This window comes from Pseudonaja textilis, chromosome 4, assembly GCF_049901715.1.
Source record: "Pseudonaja textilis isolate UNSWEBS1 chromosome 4, rPseTex1.2, whole genome shotgun sequence".
Classification (NCBI taxonomy): domain Eukaryota; kingdom Metazoa; phylum Chordata; class Lepidosauria; order Squamata; family Elapidae; genus Pseudonaja; species Pseudonaja textilis.
The window spans coordinates 55,990,675-56,010,951 of NC_141993.1; the positions used below are offsets into that span (position 1 = coordinate 55,990,675).

Sequence of the window (20,277 nt, forward strand, 5' to 3'; positions counted from 1 at the left end):
CAGCAAAACTTTGCCAGCCAATTAGTCAGCTCCTGCCCAATTGAAACCAGTGCATCTGATTCAGAAGGTAAAAATGTGCTGTATAGCATCCATTTAGAAACTTCTCTAATCTCTAGTATTAAATCACTTCAGAAAACTTCAATCATTCAATATCTGAGAATAATGAAAATCCCCAAATAACCAGAAAGCCAGCCACACTGACAAACCATACTGTCAATAATTGTCTTCCAAGCTTCATAAACCTATCTTTAGATGGACAAATAAGAATTCATGGTGAACATCACTTGGATATCAATCATAATTTCCTCAAATTGACTCAAAACCAAACTAGATGGGGAGGGAAGAGGAAAGTCATAAAGAAGATCATTCAAGGTTGAGCTGCTCAGCTATTCATTTATTGGAAAGTTTCTGAATGATGGTGGATGGAAAGATTGAGGTTACAGTGAGATAAGGTTGGATACTCCTCTGTGGCATTTCAGTTAATGGCATTTCCAGAAACTTGCAAACATGAAGACTCTAACATTATTGGTCTTCCCCACTCTCTCCTTTAATGCTAATTGCAGCTTCAGTGGAACAACTTTACTCAGGGAGAGGAATATAACAAACTTGATTGCTAGATAATCTCCTTCCCCAGTTAGATTGGCCGCCAGGAGGCAGTATGTGATTGGTTTCATACTTTTTAAGGCTTGTCATATGTATGTGCTAGTTGTCAATGTAACTGAAAATAGCACTGAGGATATGCAATATATAAAAAAAATTTAATCCAAGGGGGAAGTGGGAAATAATATAAAACCTTGTACATGAAGGCATAATGGAATATAACATCCCCCCCCCCTCCTTCCCTCCCTCCTTCCCTCCCTCTCTCTCTTTCTTTCTCTCTCTTTCTCTTCCCTATAGGAATGTGTACTGTATATAAAATTGTGGCAGATCTCACACACACACACATATACATATACATATATATACACACACACATATGTATATGTATGTGTGCGTTTGTGTGTGTGTGTGTGTGCTATTCAGCTTTGTTTGGATATTTTCCCATGTCATTATAGTTGTGCTTTTAAAGTTGTAGCGATGTTTCAGCAGAATCTCATCTGCCATCATCAGGCTTGTGTATTGTGTTCATCTGTGAGTCAGACTTTCACAGCCGTTTCTGTTTTAAATTTGGTGCTAGCCTACTGCTGTGTTAATGATTTTTTTCTTCATCCTGATTGTTTTAGAGTCTTGGTCTGTGTTTATTGGTCTTGGAGTTTGCGGAGTTCTGCTTGATTGGTGTTTCAAACACAGGCACCCAGCCAACCAGGCACCCAGATGAAACCTAGCTTCCTAATAAATGATAGCCGTCCTTTCACCCGAAGCCAAGCCACACTAAAAGCCTCCAATACAGGAAACACAATGTTGCCAGCCAACCAAAAAATGGTACAAAACAGACAGACACTGTCAATTATCTGGAAGCCTGCACTCACAAACAAAAAAATCTCCACACCACAAGCCAAACAAACACCTGAGCACAAACAGACCCCCCTGATACCTCTAGCCCAAACACACCTGAACAAAGCTGAATACCATACATACATACATACATACATACAGACAGACAGACAGACAGACAGACATTCCTTTCTCCAGTTGCTCAAAGTACAATAATTCCCCTGGGTGAACAGGATAAGAGTAAAACCTTCTGCCTATAGAGAGGGTTAATAAATCCTGCTAAGGTATAGGCTGGGGTCATGTATTATGCTATTTGTGATTTATTTAGCAATGGTTTAATAAATAATTGGACAGGGCCTCTAAGGCCTATGACTCCAACCTCCTGCTAGCTGCAAAAATTCAGATAATCTATAATAGGCTAGCTTCAACAATCATGCTAATTTATAACCAAATAAATTGCAATGCAGCATGCTTTCACACAGAAATACCCTGTCTTTAGGGTTGATTAAGCAGATTTAGAATTTTAAGACTCTATCTGGGTCTATGGGGTATTATAAAATAGCAGTTGGTGGATTTGTTCCTTCAGGAAAAGGCAGCCATGTCCAAAATATCCAGCTGCAAATCATTTACCCTGAATGATAATTCTAAAAGATGATTTCTGCATTTTTCCCCAGTCAACTGGGTTTATTTTTATTTTGAATGAGAATGTATAATGTGACAACTAGATTTGAGGTTTACAGAAATCAATAAGGTCACTTAGATGAAGAATACTCTGTCTGTTTACTGTTATCTAGTGATCTGGAAGCCAAAAGTTATACAGACCAGAGACAATTTTGGAAATAAACTTTATATTTAAGACTAATGCTTCACTTTTCAGCATGCCAGATTTCCATTTCTTTTCATTTAAAACTGTGCATGTGTATATATATTTGTGAGAGAGGGGGAAACAGGAGAGTGAGAGGGAGAAAATAACCCCTACCTCTATTGTACAGTAATAATAGAAGTGGCTACTCTCTAACAAACACTTTGGTTTCAGAAGGAAACTGTCCTGTAACCTGCAACTCTTGCACTGTAAAAACATATGCACTACACAACTTGATCAGGGCAAAACAATTGACGCAATTTACACAGACTTCTGTAAAGCCTTTGATTCAGTGATACACGACAAACTATTCCTAAAACTAAGCTCTTATGGTATCTCTGGATACCTTCATAACTGGATAGACGCATTCCTGTCAAACAGGCAACAAATGGTCAAAATTGTGAGCGTCCTATCAAATCCTGTACCTGTCAACAGTGGTGTCCCCCAAGGCAGTGTTCTAGGACCAACTCTCTTCATACTCTACATAAATGACCTGACTCTGTGGTTTCTTCCCCAAACCCCAAAATCTTCAACATTAGACTGTCTACTATTGACCTCACCCCTTTCCTAAGAGATCTGTAGGGGGCCTGCATAAGCACACCAAAATGTGCCTACCGTCCCTGTCCTATTGTTTCTTTTTTTTCTTATTCATATCCATTTCATGTATTTATAACCATGTTTAGACTTATATCTGTTATCTAATAATTGTTTGACAAAATGTGTGTGTGTGTGAGAGAGAGAGAGAGAGAGACAGAGACAGAGACAGAGAGAGACAGATAGAGACAGATAGAGAGAGGGAGGGAAATGGGAGAGTGAAAGGGAAAAAGTAATCCCTACCTCTATTGTATAGTAATAATAGCAGTGGCTTTGGACATGCTACTTGCTTAAAGTTATATGTGAACCAATTTATTTTGGCTTCTTCAACAACTTATGGTTAAACAAATCTTGCCTGTAGTAAAATATGAAATCAGATACTTGGTGATATTTCTCTCAAAATTTAAGGTCCTCATTTTAAGCATTCTTAGTAGGGATAAGTCTGAAAGTAGAGAGCAAACCTCTAAGTAAACCTACATGTGGCCCTCAAACAAGCCCTAGCTTCCTTCTCCAAAGTATTGTGTTTTTGTATGTCAAAATCTTATTTAATTAACATTTATACACCTTTTTATATCAACACTGATTTCTCTAAAGCAGTGACATTTTTGCTTGACATCACAGTGAAGTGTCTTATATTAAGATATACACCCTTCAGTCTATAACATACATGTCATTCCCTTGGACTATGTTGCTGAATGTTGGCAGTAAGATAACCAAATTTTAGCACAATTATTTTAAACTTGGAAGATTTGGGGGCTTATAGGGAAAGGATTGGTTTGTCTCCCAGAAGCTCCAGGCTTCTTCTCATCTTACCCTGTCCGCCCTCCAATGGGCTAAAAAATGCGACCTCACCTCTTTGGCTAATGCCATAGCATAATTGATTGCTCTTCTGTAACTGTCTAGAAGTTTGAGAAAGCCTTTGTTGAAGCCTCCAATCCTGGTTTATATGTTCTAAACAAGAGATTTCATATTTTTTTATTTCTTTGCTTACTGAATTCATATCTTGTCTTTTCTCCATAAATTGAAATAACTCTTTTCTTTCTATGAGCAAGATTGAACACATAAAAAAATGCAACTTCACAGATACTTCTAAGGCTATGCATAAAAATGTCTTGAAGAGTATACTATTTACCCAGAATACAAGTTCATACTTACCCATACTTGGGTAAGGTTATCCTCTGGAGATTATACCGTAATTCTTCAAAGGAGCCCAAATACATGCTAAAGGTTTGAATTTCATTTTGTCCATTTTCCTTTTTAATGAAGAAAAAATTAAGGCAGACATATATGACTAAGGAAAAATATATGCTTCATTGAAGTGCACTGCGCAAAAGGAAAACATCATTATTAACAAATTGTTAGCAGAGCAATGATAGCTTTTGAATGTACAACTATATTTTGTAGCCAGAACATAGCAATAAAAACACCAGTTTTTGAAACCAGCAGTTTGTTTCTGAATTCCATCTATTTGTCTGGCTTCAATACTTATGGCAGAAAAAGGCTAGGGGTATAAATCTCTTTACTGACTGTTCCAGCTTTTTTCTATCAGCATAAAGAGCATGAATAAAGGAATTTTAGATTTATTTATATTTTACTTTTAGTAGAAACCTCATTTCCAAGAATATTAGTAATTCTCTAGTGCAGTCCTGCTACATTCCCAAAAGAGGAGAAAAACAATTTTGTATCTTTATGCATTTAAATGGGAATCTGAACTAAGAAGATGTCAAAAAATACTGATTTTAAGGCTGAAATAAAAGCAAGTACTGATCAGCATTCAGAAACCTTAGATGGGCAATCTGTTAAAATACCAGCCAGGTGGCAAACTTTGGATTTTACATGGATTGCAAAAGGTACAAGAACGTAAAAATCAAATCAAATATTTTTTGCCCAATTGGGTCATCATTTCAAAATTATTTCCTTGTCTAAACAGAGAAACAAAATGACCATGGATGGGCAAAAAAGCAGTGGGGGCAGGAGTGACTTCAGACATGTTGCTAGATTCCCCTTTGTATTTCCTTTTGGGAAATTGACAGGGAGCATCAGAATTTTTCCTTTCTTCTTTCCCTCTTTCCTTCCTCTCCCTCCCTCCCCCATCCTTCATCCCTCCCTCCCTCCTCTATCCTTTTTGTCCCTGGCTTCCCACTTCCCCTCCCAGCAGGGAGGATAATGGGAGGAAGCAAGAGGTTCTCAGATTGGGTGGGAAACTGTGACAGAATGTTAAAAATGAGCCTCACATGATTGCAGCAGCAGCCCAACAAAGCTGGTGCAGTAACATTGAAGTAGCAAAGAATTGCCCTAAATTTAATTTCCATGGGAATCACTGTTCCTGAATTTTGGACACATCCTGGAAATTAAGTCATTTGAAATACCTTGGTTCAAAAATTGTTGCCCTGGGGTGCACTGTTTCACCCAATTAAAAATTATGAAAACAAGTGTTTTAGACATGTATAGATAATCATTTATATTTTTTTCTGTTTATCCAACAGTATTATGTTGCAATGATATAAAAATTATCTTAGAAATCATAACACGGTGTAAATTTCAACCTCTTTAACCCCACAGTGGTTGGAATGCACTACTATAATTTGGCAGTTGAAAACTCACTAGGCTCAAGGTGGACTCAGCCTTCCATCCTTTGGAGGTCAGTAAAATGAGCGCCCAGATTATTGGGGGCAATATGCTGACTCTAACTTACAGAGAGCTGTAAAGCACTGTGAAGTGGTACATAAGTCTAAGTGCTATTGCTATTTTCCCATTGATTGATCTGCATATTATAACCACCATTCTTAGTCCACTTTTTCATATATTTTAACCTGTTCTTCCTGTTTCAAATTTCAACAAAAGTCTGTAAATTTTAGCAATTGCATATGCATATGAACACTTGTGCTTCAAAATCTATTTGCTCCATAGTAGGTCTTTTTATGCATATAAAATCTTTCGTTAACTGTAAATAGGAAAACCATTGACGGTTACAGTACTTTTATCTGCTATTAACTGATCTCTTGATCTGATTTTAAATAGTCCCTTGATAGTTTTCCAGTAAGACCCAATATGTTATCTTTATCTGCCAGTTCATTTCTATCAGGTATCCTTGTTTTTAAAAAGTTTACAATTATTGAATTTCAAATTATTTATGAACCCTTTTAACAGATTTTTTACACAATCTACACATACTTCTCACATTTTGATTTATAAAAAATACTCACATTTTGATTTAAAAGACCCAAATAATTAAACATCTGTTCTTTTTTTAAAAATTCCAGGATAGCTTCTTTACTTTCTTGCTTTTATTTATGAATGTTAAATTTATGCTCAGTGCTGTCAAGTTCCACTCAGAATTTAATAATGGGTGCCAAAAGAGGACAAAGTCTGCCAGAGGCTGTTTTGCTCCAATTTCTTAAGAAGCATGAAGAAGTTTAAATAAGGCTGAATGAACAATGTATGCAGATGATTTGCTATGAATATTCATTGCAGACCATTAAACACAGTGCTGCTGTCCATACCTAGAAACAAATATAAGTCAGTTTGGCTTGGTAGAGGAAGTTTTAAAACATAATCAGGAGATCCAAGAGATGTTCAGATAAATTTTACCATCCAAATTAATTTCATCACTTTGGTTTGTTTAAAGCAGAGGTAATACCGAATTAGTAGCCATCCTACTTCCTGAAAAATAAGACCTGGCAAGACTAGAATGATACAATAAGAAATTATCTTAATTTATAAATATTATTTATTGACATTTCTACTTTCAGGCTTTTCCCTACATGTCTATGGAGATTCTCAAGCATCCAGGTCATGGTTGTCCCAAAGGTCCTTTTCAAAGGGCAACTGGACTTTCTTGGGTATTTTTTTCTTTGAAAACATTTCACTTCTCATCCAAGAACCTTCCTCAGTTCTGAAGAAGTGAAGTGAAATGAACTAAAGAAGCTTCTTGGATGAAGAGTGAAATATTTTCAAAGAAAAAAAACCAGGAAAGTCTAGTTTTCTTTTGACAATCACTTTTGAAATTTTTCCCTACATATTCGTTTGTTTGTTTGTTGATTAGAAGTTTTTTTGATAATTGACAGAAACAATTTTAGCAAGCTAGTTTCTGCTGGCAAGCAACTTCTCCCTAAAGAAGTTAAACTTCTAGTGCAGCCTCTTTAGTATGGTTAAAGGAATGGGTGAATTTAACCAATAAGATAATATTATTCTTAGAAGGCCATGATTTACAGAGGGGGTGGCATGCTTTTTTATGGGATGTTGGGAAAACTAGCCAGAAATATCTTCACAGACACCTAATCAGAGATTCATTATTGAGTAATTGGAAGAAAATACAGAAAAAGCATGATTTAAAAATACCAATTGGATCTCAACAATGGAGGTGATGATTCACCCAAATAATCTGGATATTATTAAAATGATTAAATATAAGGATGCAAGGAAATCTGAAATCGTGGCAAGACCTTCAAGATCGGGGATTAAAAATTGATCAGTGGGCATATCTTCAGATTCAAAGTAGATATAAACAGGACAAGAAAGAATTTGGATTTAACAATAAACTCCAGCAATTAGATAAAACTTTATTAGGATAAGGTAAAAAAGAAAATAACAAACTTTTATAATTATTTATTAGAAGTAGAATTAGAAGAAGAAATTGTAAAAGGTAACATGATAGCCTGGAGTAGGAATGTAGAACATAGTATTACCGTAACAGAATGGGAAAAGGTCTGGGGTAGAAATAATAACATTACAAAATCGGTAGCATACAAAGAAAATGCCTATAAAATGTTTTATAGATGGCAACTTCCTCCTTAGAGATTAGCGAAGATGCACCGCAATATGAGTCCGAATTGCTAGAAATACAAAAAAAAAAGAGGGAACTTTCTTCCATATGTGGTGGTCCTGTACAAAAGCTCAAAAATATTGGCAAAAAATTAGAAATTGGCTGGAGGAAATGATAAGAGAACAGATCGAATTCAAACCAGAGTCCTTTCTATCAGGGATCTTTGATAAACAAATACCAAAAAAGTGAAATATATAATAATACATATTTTGACAGCGGCCAGATTGGCTTTTGCACAATGTTGGAACAGCCTCATGTTCCATCAGAGGAGATGATTATTCAAAAAATTTCAAGTTGTGCAGAAATGGACAAATTAACTTTGGCATTAAAAAATAAAGACACTTCAATATACTACAACAGCTGGAACTGCTGATACAAATGGATAGACCAAAGATAGATTTCACACTAAAAGGCAAAAGAGGATAGGATATGATCATAGTAGTGATTTACAGATATATGTAAGGATTAAGTGTGTATATGGCATAAAATAAGGATAAAAAGGAGGTCTCACAAACTGTTGAAGATGAAAATGTTTTTACTTGTTTTCTATCTTTTTCTTTCCATTTTCTTCTTCTTTTCTTCTTTTCTTTTTCTCTCTTACATTATGTATGTGTTGTTGGTCTGTTTTAATTGTAAAATCAATAAAATTTATTTAAAGAAAAAAAGAAGTTAAACTCCTTAAACTTCTTCCTAAAGATAGTTTAGCAGGAAATGGCAGGAACTGAACTTGGAACTTTATATACATAAAATAGGTGCTTTAACATTCAGCTTGAGCTGTTTGATTTCAAGAACTCGCTGTTTTATGTAAAGGTTAATAACTACCCAATCTCTTGCCAACATGCAATAATTGGATTGTAAATAAATGTTATCTTTACATTTTAAGAGCACTTTTTAGAATGGAGGACCACAACTGGTCAAACACTGATTGTGTTGCATGACTTCCTTGCAAAGTGAATTTATTTCAAACAAAGGCAAAGGCTTACTTTGAGAAGTAAAAAGTAAGAATAGTAGTACCAAAATGTACACCATTTAACTTAAGCTGAATAAGTCTTTGAAGAAACACCAGAACATTAGGTCCAGTTTGTCCATTGCAGTCTCATGATGAAAGTCTAAGTCTTACAACTTTGCCCATTTTTGGAAGAATTGCAGAATCTCCTGCTGTATCTTCTTCAGATTATTTTTAAACTTTTCTTGGAATGCTCCAGGCATCTTTATTTGCCTTTGTATTTGCTATCTTCATATCTTAGAATGCTAAACGTTTCCAAGAAGTTAAGTGATTGAAAAACATTGTAACTACTTAAAAAGAACTACTGCATTTATTTCTTTTAAAGTATAGCTTTTTAGTATCTATAGGTGGTATGATTTCCAGGTAATGCTGTATGAGACAATGGATATGTGCTGACAATTTGCTAGCTTCTTCAGATGTTATTGTATACAGCTTGAGTTCCATAGGCATAACAGATCAGGCTGGTGTTCCCAAGTAGAAGACAATTGGTACCTTTCTTCCCTATTTTAATTATTTATTTATTTAATTTATATTCACCCCTGGCAGCTTACACAATGTAAAACCATATTTAAAACAAAAAAATAAAAATAAAAACAATAATAAATTAGGAAAGTATAATAAAACAATATTTGGGAAAACAAAAAACAAAACAAAAAAAATAAAAAATAAAAAATCAACTCCCACTCCCTCCCCAATGACAGCAGATCACACTAGCCACCTGATGGACTCTATTCCTCTCTGGGTTCCCCAGGCCTGCTGGAAAAACCAGGTCTTCAGTGCCTTTCAGAAGAGTATTAATGAGGGGGGCATTCTAATCTCTGGGGGAATGATGTTCCAGAGAGATGGAGATACCACAGAGAAGGCTCTTCTTCTGGGTCCCACCAGGTGTACCTCCCTCAGGGGTGGGACCCGCAACATTCCTTGCCTCTTCATTCTAATGGGTCGGGTGGATGTAACTGGCAAGATATGTTTCCTTAGATAACCTGGTCCTAAGCCATGAAGGGCTGTAAAGGTGATAACCAGCACCTTGAATTGCACCCAGAAGCTAATTGGCAGCCAATGCAGCTCCTGCAGGAGAGGTGACACATGTGCACACCGGGGTCTGCATAAAATCATGCAAGCTGCTACATTTTGCACCAACTGGAACTTCCGGATACTGTTTAAGGGCAGCCCCATGTAGAGTGCATTGCAATAATCAAGACGGGAAGTGACCAGGGCATAACTGACTGTGAGTAGGGATGTCTGATCCAAGAAAGGGCATAACTGGTGCACAACCTACAGTTGCACAAAGGCCCTTCTGGCCATAACCGCTACCTGTTCTTTGAACAGGAGTCATGAGTCCAGGAAAACCCCTAGGTTATGCACAGGGTCTGTTTGGGGTAGTGTCACCCTATCCAAGACTAAAGATGGACCCTGAACCAACGAACCCCAAACCCAAAGCCATTCAGTCTTGCAAGGGTTTAGTTTCAACCCGTTGCTCCCCATCCAACCTCTAACAGCCTCCAGGGATTTTGAGAGGGAGGGCACAGCATCACTTAACTCACCACAGGCTGAGACATACAGCTGAGTATCATCAGCATATTGGTGATACCTCAGTCCATGGTGACGGATGATCTCACCCAGCAGCTTCATATAAATGTTGAACAGGAGTCCTGAGTCCTGAGGAACCCTGTAAAGCAGTGGGTGAGGGTTGGATCTCTCCCTTCCTATCAACACTGACTGAAAGCAGCCACAGGGGAAGGAAGTGAACCAAGACATCACAAGGCCTTCCACTCCCATCGCCCGAAGCCACCCAAGAAGGATCCCATGATCAATGGTATCAAAAGCCGCCGAGAGGTCAAGTAGAGCAAGGATGAATGCACTACCCCCCCATCCTGCTCCTGCCAGAGATCATCCAAAAGTGCGACCAATGCTGTTTCTGTTTAGCAACATTTTTTAAAACATGTTTCTGTTTAACTTATTTATACATTATATTGCCTTTCTAATAATTCTGGGGAAATATTTGTTATACTGTGCCTTGAAACAGATGTTTGAAGGAAAAAAAAGCTTTTGTGATTAATGTTCAGTCAAAGATGACTGACTTATGTCTTCAAGCCTCATGTTCCATTCATATCCCTTATTTTGCATTCTATGGAATGTTCAATTTGCCTAGTTGCCCTGTTTGTATAAAATCAGTTGCCAGTGTAGGACCTTGCCAAAAGGTAATTGCCAGTTTTTTTATGGGCAATTTAATTCTTTTCCTAGCTTCAGGAAAGAACATAAGAAATAATCACTGGTCATAGGAGTAGTGATTAATGTTGAAAAGATTTATTTATTGAGGCCCCCTTTAAAATTCTATCAGATTTTACAATATATTATATATTTACATACATTGTACACTTTATTTAGACTGGTAAATGCACAGAGTAACTGCTAAACATGATATTAAATCTCATATGAAATTTGTAGTGAAAAGCAACTGCAGAGCAAACCAAATATGTATATTCTTTTCTGGTTAAACCTATTCTAGATCTAGCTTGCTCTTCTGCCATCCTTCTACATTTCCAGTTCTACATTTTTACCTGTACTAATTATTTTACTTGGATGCAGAAATTATCAAATTCAAACCTTGGCACCTCCAACAAAAAGGAGCTGGAAGCAGATGAGATTCTCTCTGAGACCTGGAAGAGTTACTGAGAGACAGTAGAAAATATTCAGTAGTTTCAGAGTACATATAGTTAGGGTGGATCTAGTGCAGAGTCACTTGGAAGGAGAGGGTCTTTCAGAAGGAGCTAAGAGCCAAATCAGGCTGGAATATTTGGTATGGAGTAAGAGACCCAGAGTGGTCCCACCCTAACTATTCACAGAGTGTATCAGATAATTATGCAGATTGTGCTGTAGTCTGGCAAGATTCTTCCTTTGGTAATCAACAATAAAGAAACTATCATGGTCTGGTTCTTGGTTCATTCAGTCTGACAATAGCAGGTCAGGGGGCAGCAGATTGGGTTCCTAAGTATCAACAACAGGTTAACTTCTTTGCAGCCAAACAAATGTTCTTTGATTTTTTTTTCATCAACTAAAGACTACAGCAGGTAATCTTACAAATCAGAGCTGGAAAAGCCATTCAGACTCTAAATTGCATTTCAATATAAAAAAAAATCCAAATTAAAGGATCACAATAATTAGCCTCCATGAATATATTCAATAAAGGGGAGCTTGTATACCTTCCTGTAGGTTAAATGTATTGTTCCATTCTTGAATTCTAAAACAATGGAGAATAGTTCTTGTCCAGGATTGTTTTTGTTTGTTTGTTTTGAATTCTTATTTTCCTTACACTTTTCTCAAAAATAAATGTTTCTCTTTCTAATCAGGAATACGCTAGTACTTTTTCCAAATGACACATTTATTAAAAGACATAAACCTGATTTCAATGGATGGGTTGTTCAGTCTCCCAAATCCTGTGTTTAATTCCATCAGTTGTGCATCTCTGTCAAATACATCAGAGCAAATGTGGTTGTAACCTGACAATAGATGACAGATTTGAGGGTATATTCTGGGTGGAAGCATATATGCTACATGTTGCCTGAATTACAAAAAGATAGACAGAGAAATATATAGAACTAGATCAGTTTCTAAGGAGGATGTATTGAAACACAAATAAGACAGTATAGAATATAACTGATCATCAATGATCTATATAGCCATTTTCTAAGGCACTGGATGCCAAACCTATATTTGCATATGCTACCAATCTGGGGCAGATTCTCACAAGGAACAAACAGAAACTGGTTGCCGACAGGAGAACAAGATCCTGCAAACTTAGATGTCTATTTTGCCTCCCAAAAAATGAAATCCAACAACATCACCAAAGCCCTTAACATGTGATTAGAAGCACCTCCACTTGCTCTTCCAATAATGTGATTGTTTGATCTGGGAGGATGGGTCCAAGGATGGAGACAAGACTCAGATAGCAACAACAGCTCTTTATTAATGACTTCAGATCTGAGCGAAATATCCCAGCCGCAGCAGCCCGTGATTTGAGTTTGCCGCGCTTGGCTAGACCAATCATAGCAGCCCATTTACTAGCCAACCAGATCAGTCTGAGGTGACCAATCACGATCCGCTATCAGCGGGCCAATCAGAGTTGCAGGCTTTTGAGCCTGCTAGTCCGGAACAGTGATATATATAATTATCTGTCAGTAATGCGCCTCTGGATTCTAGGTGGTACAAACAGGACTAACTTTACAGAAAATAATTAATGGGCACACAATTCAAAACAAGGGCAAAGTAATATCAGAATATTTCAACATCCCAGGATAGCATATAAAAGTATGGATTTTTGGAAAATGTGACTTTACTGCAGCATTATGTGAGAAATAGCTGAACGTTAAAAAGCAATATCGAAAGATTTCAGTAAAAACATTGGGCTTGTTAAGATGCTGGTAATCCATCTTACATGTAACCAAACCATCTGCTTAACTAATGTGTTTTCCATCCCCTTTCTGTCCCCTTTTCACGCCTTAGAATATTACATTGGCATAGTTATGTTATGCTTCTGATGAAGTGAGTTACAGCTCATGAAAGTTTATGGCATTTAATATTTGTTTGTCTGAAAAAGGTGCTGCTAGGCTCCTTATGACTTTGCCACTATGGATTAAAATTGTTTTTTTCCTACAATCTCTCTCTCTCTGTGTATTATATAGTTCCTAGAACTTGATTATTCCTTGTGCCTGCTTATGAAATTTCTGTTTCTTAATCCTTAAAATGTGAGGTGGGAATTAAATTATGAAATGTTTCATCAAATGTTTGGCAGATATTTTAAAAAACTGCATGAGTTGTTATACAGTGTAATTGTCCTGGCTTTCCAATTGCCATAAAACAGAAGTAAAAACAGAATAACATATATACTGTTTTAAACAGTGCTAGTATTGTACAATAGTTTCTGACCATCATATTCTAATACAGTGATACTAACCTTTTCCACATCATGTGCCGAAAGTGCCCGCACCATGATGCAATGCACGTGCACCCCCGCCTGCTGCGCATGCACATGTCTTCTGCTCATGCGTCTCTCCTGGTGCATGCATGGCAGATACCCAACAATCAACTGGCTGGTGGGATGTGTACACACATGCACAATGGAGCTTTTCCGGGTGATCTCTCGCATGCCGACAGAAATGGCTCTGTGTGTTATTTTTGGTACGTGTGCCATAGATTTGTCATCGTGGTTCTAATATGTCTATCTATCATTCTAATACTTATATTCCTCTTTCAATATTACAAATGGTATCTCTTTCCATGTCCCCCTCACCTGATTCTTTCACCTTCCAACCTCTACCTCGCATTTCTAACCATTGATAGAACCTATTACATGTTAAATAGTATTCTGTATCTCCTTTATCTTTTATTTTTAGCATTAGTCTATCCATTTCCACAGTCTAGTATATCTTCCTTATTGTTTCATCCTCTGATGGGGTGTTTTCATTCTTCCACTTATGAGCATATACAATACTTGCTGTGGTCAAAGCATATAATAATAAATATATTGTCCCTTTGTCACAGCCCTCTGATGTGATAGCTAGTAAAAACAATTCTGGTTTAAAATCTATATGTTGTTTGGTCATTTTTATTTAGCCACATCTGTATTTGAGTCCAAAATTTCCTTGCCTTTATACAGGTCCACCACATGTAGTGGTATACCGGGTGATTGTTTACATTTCCAACAGATTGGGGACATATTTTTAAACATTTTAGCTGATCTCACTGTGGACAGATGCCACCTATAGAACATTTTATAGAGATTTTCCTTATAAGAGGTGGCCATTGTCAGTTTCCAATTTCTCTACCAAGGGTTTTGCCATTTATCCAAATACTATATCCAAAAATTTTGGCCCATACTGTCATCAGCTCTTAACTCATTCTTCTTCCATTTTATAATTTAGTAATTGTATAACATCTTTATCAATTTGTCATCTGTCCCCACTAATACCTTATCCAATGTTGTTAGTTCTCTATAAAACCCCATGTTTTCACATCTTTCACATAACACAATTGTATCTACGAATACGGCCACCACTCTAATTCCTTGGTTTTTTTAATTCTAATCTAGTTTTCAATTCATTCTCATTTAATATATCTTCATAAGAAAAATTTTTACATGTTTGTAGCATTTGGATGTATCAATAATTCGAGAGTGGAGAGCCATCTGGTATTTTCATGTAGTTTTGTTGGTTAATTTTATCCCACACTGATAACAATGTGTTCCTTATATAATGTCTTTGGAAACATCGATGTGCTGCATTTCTCCCATACCAGAGAAATGCATGCCACCCTCATTGAAGGTCATGACCCCCCAATACCAATAGTCTTCTATGCCTCAAGGCTACCCACTCTTTCATCCATGTAAGTGTGACTACTTGGTGGTACAGTTCCCAGTCTGGTAGTCCAAAGCCTCCATTTTATTTTTTTTAAAAAAACAAGTTTTATTCAGTTTTCCACCTTTTAACATCTCATTTTAGAGAACAGCATGATTACAGGTTTCATGTATACATACAAATATGACCATAGTTACATATTCAATTTTTGTATTCAATTTCTTATCTTAATGAAGCTTTTATGCATTTTCTATTTTATTGTATCATTCCCAATGCATATCTCATTATTTAATTCACATATATTACTTTCATAATTATTATACTTTAGTACTTTTAACTGTCACATTTGTATAGTCCTCTTAAATTCTGATTAATAACACTCCTTCTATAGATTAGTTTCCCCCCTAAAACACCACCTCTGATGCCGAAGCACGGACCAAAGCTGCACACGAGCGGGATCAGCGGTCTTTTTGGGGGGAAGCTCAAAACCCAAACCCTCCATTTCCTTTTGACTCTTGTAATAATTTCAATTTTATTCTCAGTTTCTTCCCTTGCCAAATAAATTTCACCACTATTTTATTCATTCAAATATTTTTCTCTAGTTTTATTGTTTGGAATAAAAAAAGCATCTTTGGCAATATGTTCTTCTTTATTGTAGCTATTCTACCCATCATAGAAAGTGGCAGGCTTTGCCATCTCTCCAGATTCAACTTAATCTGATGCACTAATTTTGTATAGTTGTCCTCTTTAATTGTAATATATCTTGCTGATAGATAGATTCCTAAGTATTTCACTTTTTTTCGCTATCTGGATGTCCATTTTTATTAATTCATCCCTCTGTTTGTTTGTGAGGTTTTTAACTATTGTTTTGGTTTTTTCCCTATTTATCTTCAATCCTGCAACCTCTCTGTACTCCTCTAATTTCTCTATGAGTCTCTGGTATAGCTCTCTATTTCTAAGTACTGTACATTAGTGCTGCTTACGTGAAAAGGAGGAGCATCTTTATATCTTTCCAGAAAGCTATGTGAGGGACCAGTTCTCCTTGTCGGGTGGCTTAAATCAGTAGGAAAGTGGTCTGAAGATGTCCCAACTGCTAGCAACTTGGCTATCAGATACACAAGACAGGGTGTTTTTTCAGACAACTTCGAGTCAATGCGATACTCTTTCTAGAGAGGTACATTTGACTGTGTTCCTCTATAATTTAGGAAAATACCACTCCCTCAAATCATCTTTTCAAACTTGTAAAGCATGTTTTAATTGTCTTATAAACATTAAACAAAATACATAGCAATTAATCATTTTGAACATTCATAAAAGTAGTTTATGAATAAAGTTTTGCCCATAGGAAAGAAGATTACTTTTTAGGTGTTACTATGAAAGCAACTAAAAATATTGCTTTCATAGTATTAGTATTATTATCACTGTTTTAGATCAATCATATCCATTGATGTAGCATTGCCTCAAGATAGCACATATTATAGAGGGAGTCTTGTATCTCAGGTATAATGAATACTGCAATCCTGACCTAAATGAAACCAAAGATATACCTCAAGCCAAAATCTCACTTGACAAACTACTTTATAAATCTAGACTTCAACATGTTATAAATCTACAGACCTGAAGTATTTCACAGTGGATTCAAGCACTTGTTGTGTCAACAGAGATCCTTAGGTATTAAGGCAAACAAAAACAATATCTAAAAGTATGTAGGATGAACAGGCAACATAAATTGTTATAAAATTTATGAAAATGTTCATGAGATTGTGAAAGGCAGTCATTTATATATATCATTAAATATATATACCTGAAGGTACAGTTCTCAACATTACCTCATCAAAAATTTACAGCCAAGCATCCATTCTTTTTTCCCAGTGTTAAAGGAATACTAAAGGTAAGAAAAGCCAAACTATTACATTTTTTTCAAAGTCAGAAACCAGTTCTTATAATGCTTGGGTGGAGATAATGGACATTTGTTTCTTTTTTTTAATTCAAATGTTTATTTTATTTAAAAAAATAGATTAAAATATTAAAGTCTAAAAACAATTAAGAATAGGAAAAAAAACCAATGTTTTTTTTCTTTAAGATTATTAAAGAGATTAGAATTATGGCTGCTATAACATTCACACAGAGTAAGTGCACAACATTTATCTTTTCATTAGCCATCATAACAAACAACATATTAGTGTTTTTGTTTATCCAGAAAAACAAGTCTTATATTCTTTTTCTCCAGAGAGATTGTTATTGTGGAGTGACTCTGTCTCATTGGTGGAATGCTATGAACATGGTTGCCTTCTATTTATTATCTTCCCATGTCCCAATACAACTATTTACAGCAAGCAGTGGAATCGCAAACACACACAAAATCACACAAATTAAAAAAAAACTGTCATGAGGGACGGTAGCCTAGTACATCACCTTAACATTTGTGATTCCTGAAAAGCATTCAAAAAACAAATAGAAAGTACAACAAGCTGACTGGGAGGAAAAGGGAGAAACCTTGTCAGAAAACATATTTCTAAATAATATCCCTATCATATTAAGGAAGGGAAAATCTTCAGTATGCCTTCAGTAGAATAGAATATCTGTAGCTCAGGGGTGCATTGTGATTTATTTATTTTTAGTGTTGAACTTGGCTATTTGCTTGCAAATATCTACTTGCTTGCAAATATTTATTTATGGTGAAGCAGTGGTTAAAGTGCAATACTGCAGGCTACTTCTGCTGACTACTGGCTGCCTGCAATTTGACAGTTCATGAGACTCAAGGTTGACTCAGCCTTCCATCCTTCCGAAGTGGGTAAAATGATGACCCAAATTGTTGGGGGCAATATGCTGACTCTATAAACCACTTTGAGAGGCCTGTAAAGCACTGCAAAGTGGTATATAAGTCTAAGTGCTTTTGCTACTTACCCACTAGGTACATATTACTGGTGATGTTATTTGGGTAATGAAACATCTGCAAGCAAACAACTAGGCTCAGAGAGCACCAATGATTCAATATGCTTTCTTGTCTCAAAAATACCAGATGGGAAGATTCCATGTGGAAGAATCTATCTGTCTTTTCTCCCACTCTTACCATTATTTTCTGTGCCTTTTGGCAGGTAGAACCTTTCTATAAGGAAGAATAGGAAGGGAAAGGCACAAAATCTGCATGGTATCGTTTAATATGTAATACATAGACTCTCTATGTTAATCAAGGAAACCAAGAGTGCAGCCTGCCTATGACCCACAGGGATCGAATTGCAGCCTGTGGTGATGTCTTTGATCTCTGTCTTCTAGCCTTCTCTCTCCTATTGCTTTATATGCAGGCACATGTGTGTTAGAGGGAAGTCAACTATATATAAAAAACATCTTTTTTAAAAGTCCTAATTTTCCTGCCTACATTTAAAGTCTGTATCTTGACCAGCTTTGTAGCAGCCAAAGTGGCCTGTAGGCTGATAGAAATTGTGCTTTCCTAACCAGCTCCTAGATTTCATTCCTTGTTTCTGCTAGCATTGCTTTTCAAAGTCCCCCAAACAATCAATGGACCACAGGATTCTACCACTGCTACAATATCTTGGAAATAATATTGTTCACAGCTGTAGCTACATTTTAATCCTGATCTTATTCATATTTCAATATTTATCAGTACTTTATTATTGGTGTTTTTAAGTTTCAATTTTCCATTCTTACAGCAGTATCTATATAATAAATTCAGTTTGTGGTGGTTTTTTAATTTGCTGATAATTTAAATTTATAACTTAAATTTGCTGATAATCTGTTTTAAAAGCAAGTTCATTGTGGAATACATGGAATGTGAACATTTTTTTATTAGAAGACAGATTCCTGATGTCATGGCTGCTTCAGATAAAGAAATTTCATTTTGGACATCATTATCCTTAAAACATTAGAGGGTTTAACTCCAGGATTTTTTATTCTCTGACACTACCATATGCTGTTTAGAATTATACTTATATTCTTTGTATAATTTGCATATATGAAATTATCATTTATCCCATATAACTATATTATTTACTGTCAGATTTTTGCCTTAAATATAACAGTCTAGTACACATAATAATTTGGAGTACATACAAAACATCCTGTCAGAATATCAGTGTTTTTACTGTGTATTTAAGTATTGTTCAACTATTTAAACAGGCTTACTCTAAGAGATTGCTACTGAGACAATGTTAGGGCAGGAGATTTTGGAACTTTCAAGCAACAGATGTTAGAAGTAAATATAGGCAAAGGGTTGCAGCAAGGTTTCAAAAATCTTGCTTTGCATGCAAAAAGTAGCAAAGATCACTCTGTATATCTCTGCTTCAACTGCCCCAAATAGCAAATTAGAAAGCAATTCTTTGAATGTTTGCAAAGATGTTCATTAAGCAAAATTAGGCAGGACCAGGGCTTGATGAAGTTCATAGGTGCTCCTCATTCTCTCCACTAACAAACTAAAAATCTTGCCAGTCCAAATAACCTTGCTGGACTTATTTTATGGTCCTCTTGAAGCATAAAATAGTTTATCAACCTAATTACTAGTTTTAATGAGATCTCTTCCTTCAGGGCTTTGTAAATATATAGATGTAGAAGATTCATGTCAGATAATATGCTGTGTTTTAGCTTTTCTGGCTGCTCTGAAATTGCTCAGCATAACTCTGCTTCTGACAGCACATGTCTTCATGAACTGAAAAATAAAAACATGTTCCCAACTTACTAGGCAATGAATATAGTACTGCCTTATCCGCATTTTTGTTCATCTAATTTACCTGACATGACTTCAGTTATAGGGGTTTTCCCCTGCTGTCCTTGAATGATGAAATTTATTGTCAAGCTTAATGAATTGAAGACAATATGGCTCTTATATTGAAATAGAACACCAAAGTTTGTTTCACTATTAATAAGTGAATTTGTGTCTGCTATAATGTGATCTTATATATAGTTATGCAACAGGCACAAGGAATCCAGAACATATTTCTCTTCATTGCTTGTTTATAGGTTGGAGATGCTAATAATTCATCAAGCTTTTTACAGATATTTCTAGTATTAGCCAATGATTTTCATAAAGTTTGTGTATCCTCTTTTGAAAAATATACATTTTTACTAGTCTCCTTTTGCTTAATACTGCCAGAGTTGTTGAAATATAATTTCCATTATTCATAGCTAATTAGATCCCAGAGAAGATTCTAATTTTGATATCCACAGTAAGAGCAAGAGCAATATAGAA

The 20,277-nt window shown here is 35.9% G+C and overlaps 1 pseudogene; it reads right to left on the reverse strand.

Annotated features, from left to right (window-relative positions):
• Positions 1–9,504: 9,504 nt before the first annotated feature.
• On the reverse strand, positions 9,505–10,206 carry LOC148125843 (uncharacterized; annotated as a pseudogene).
• Positions 10,207–20,277: the final 10,071 nt, after the last annotated feature.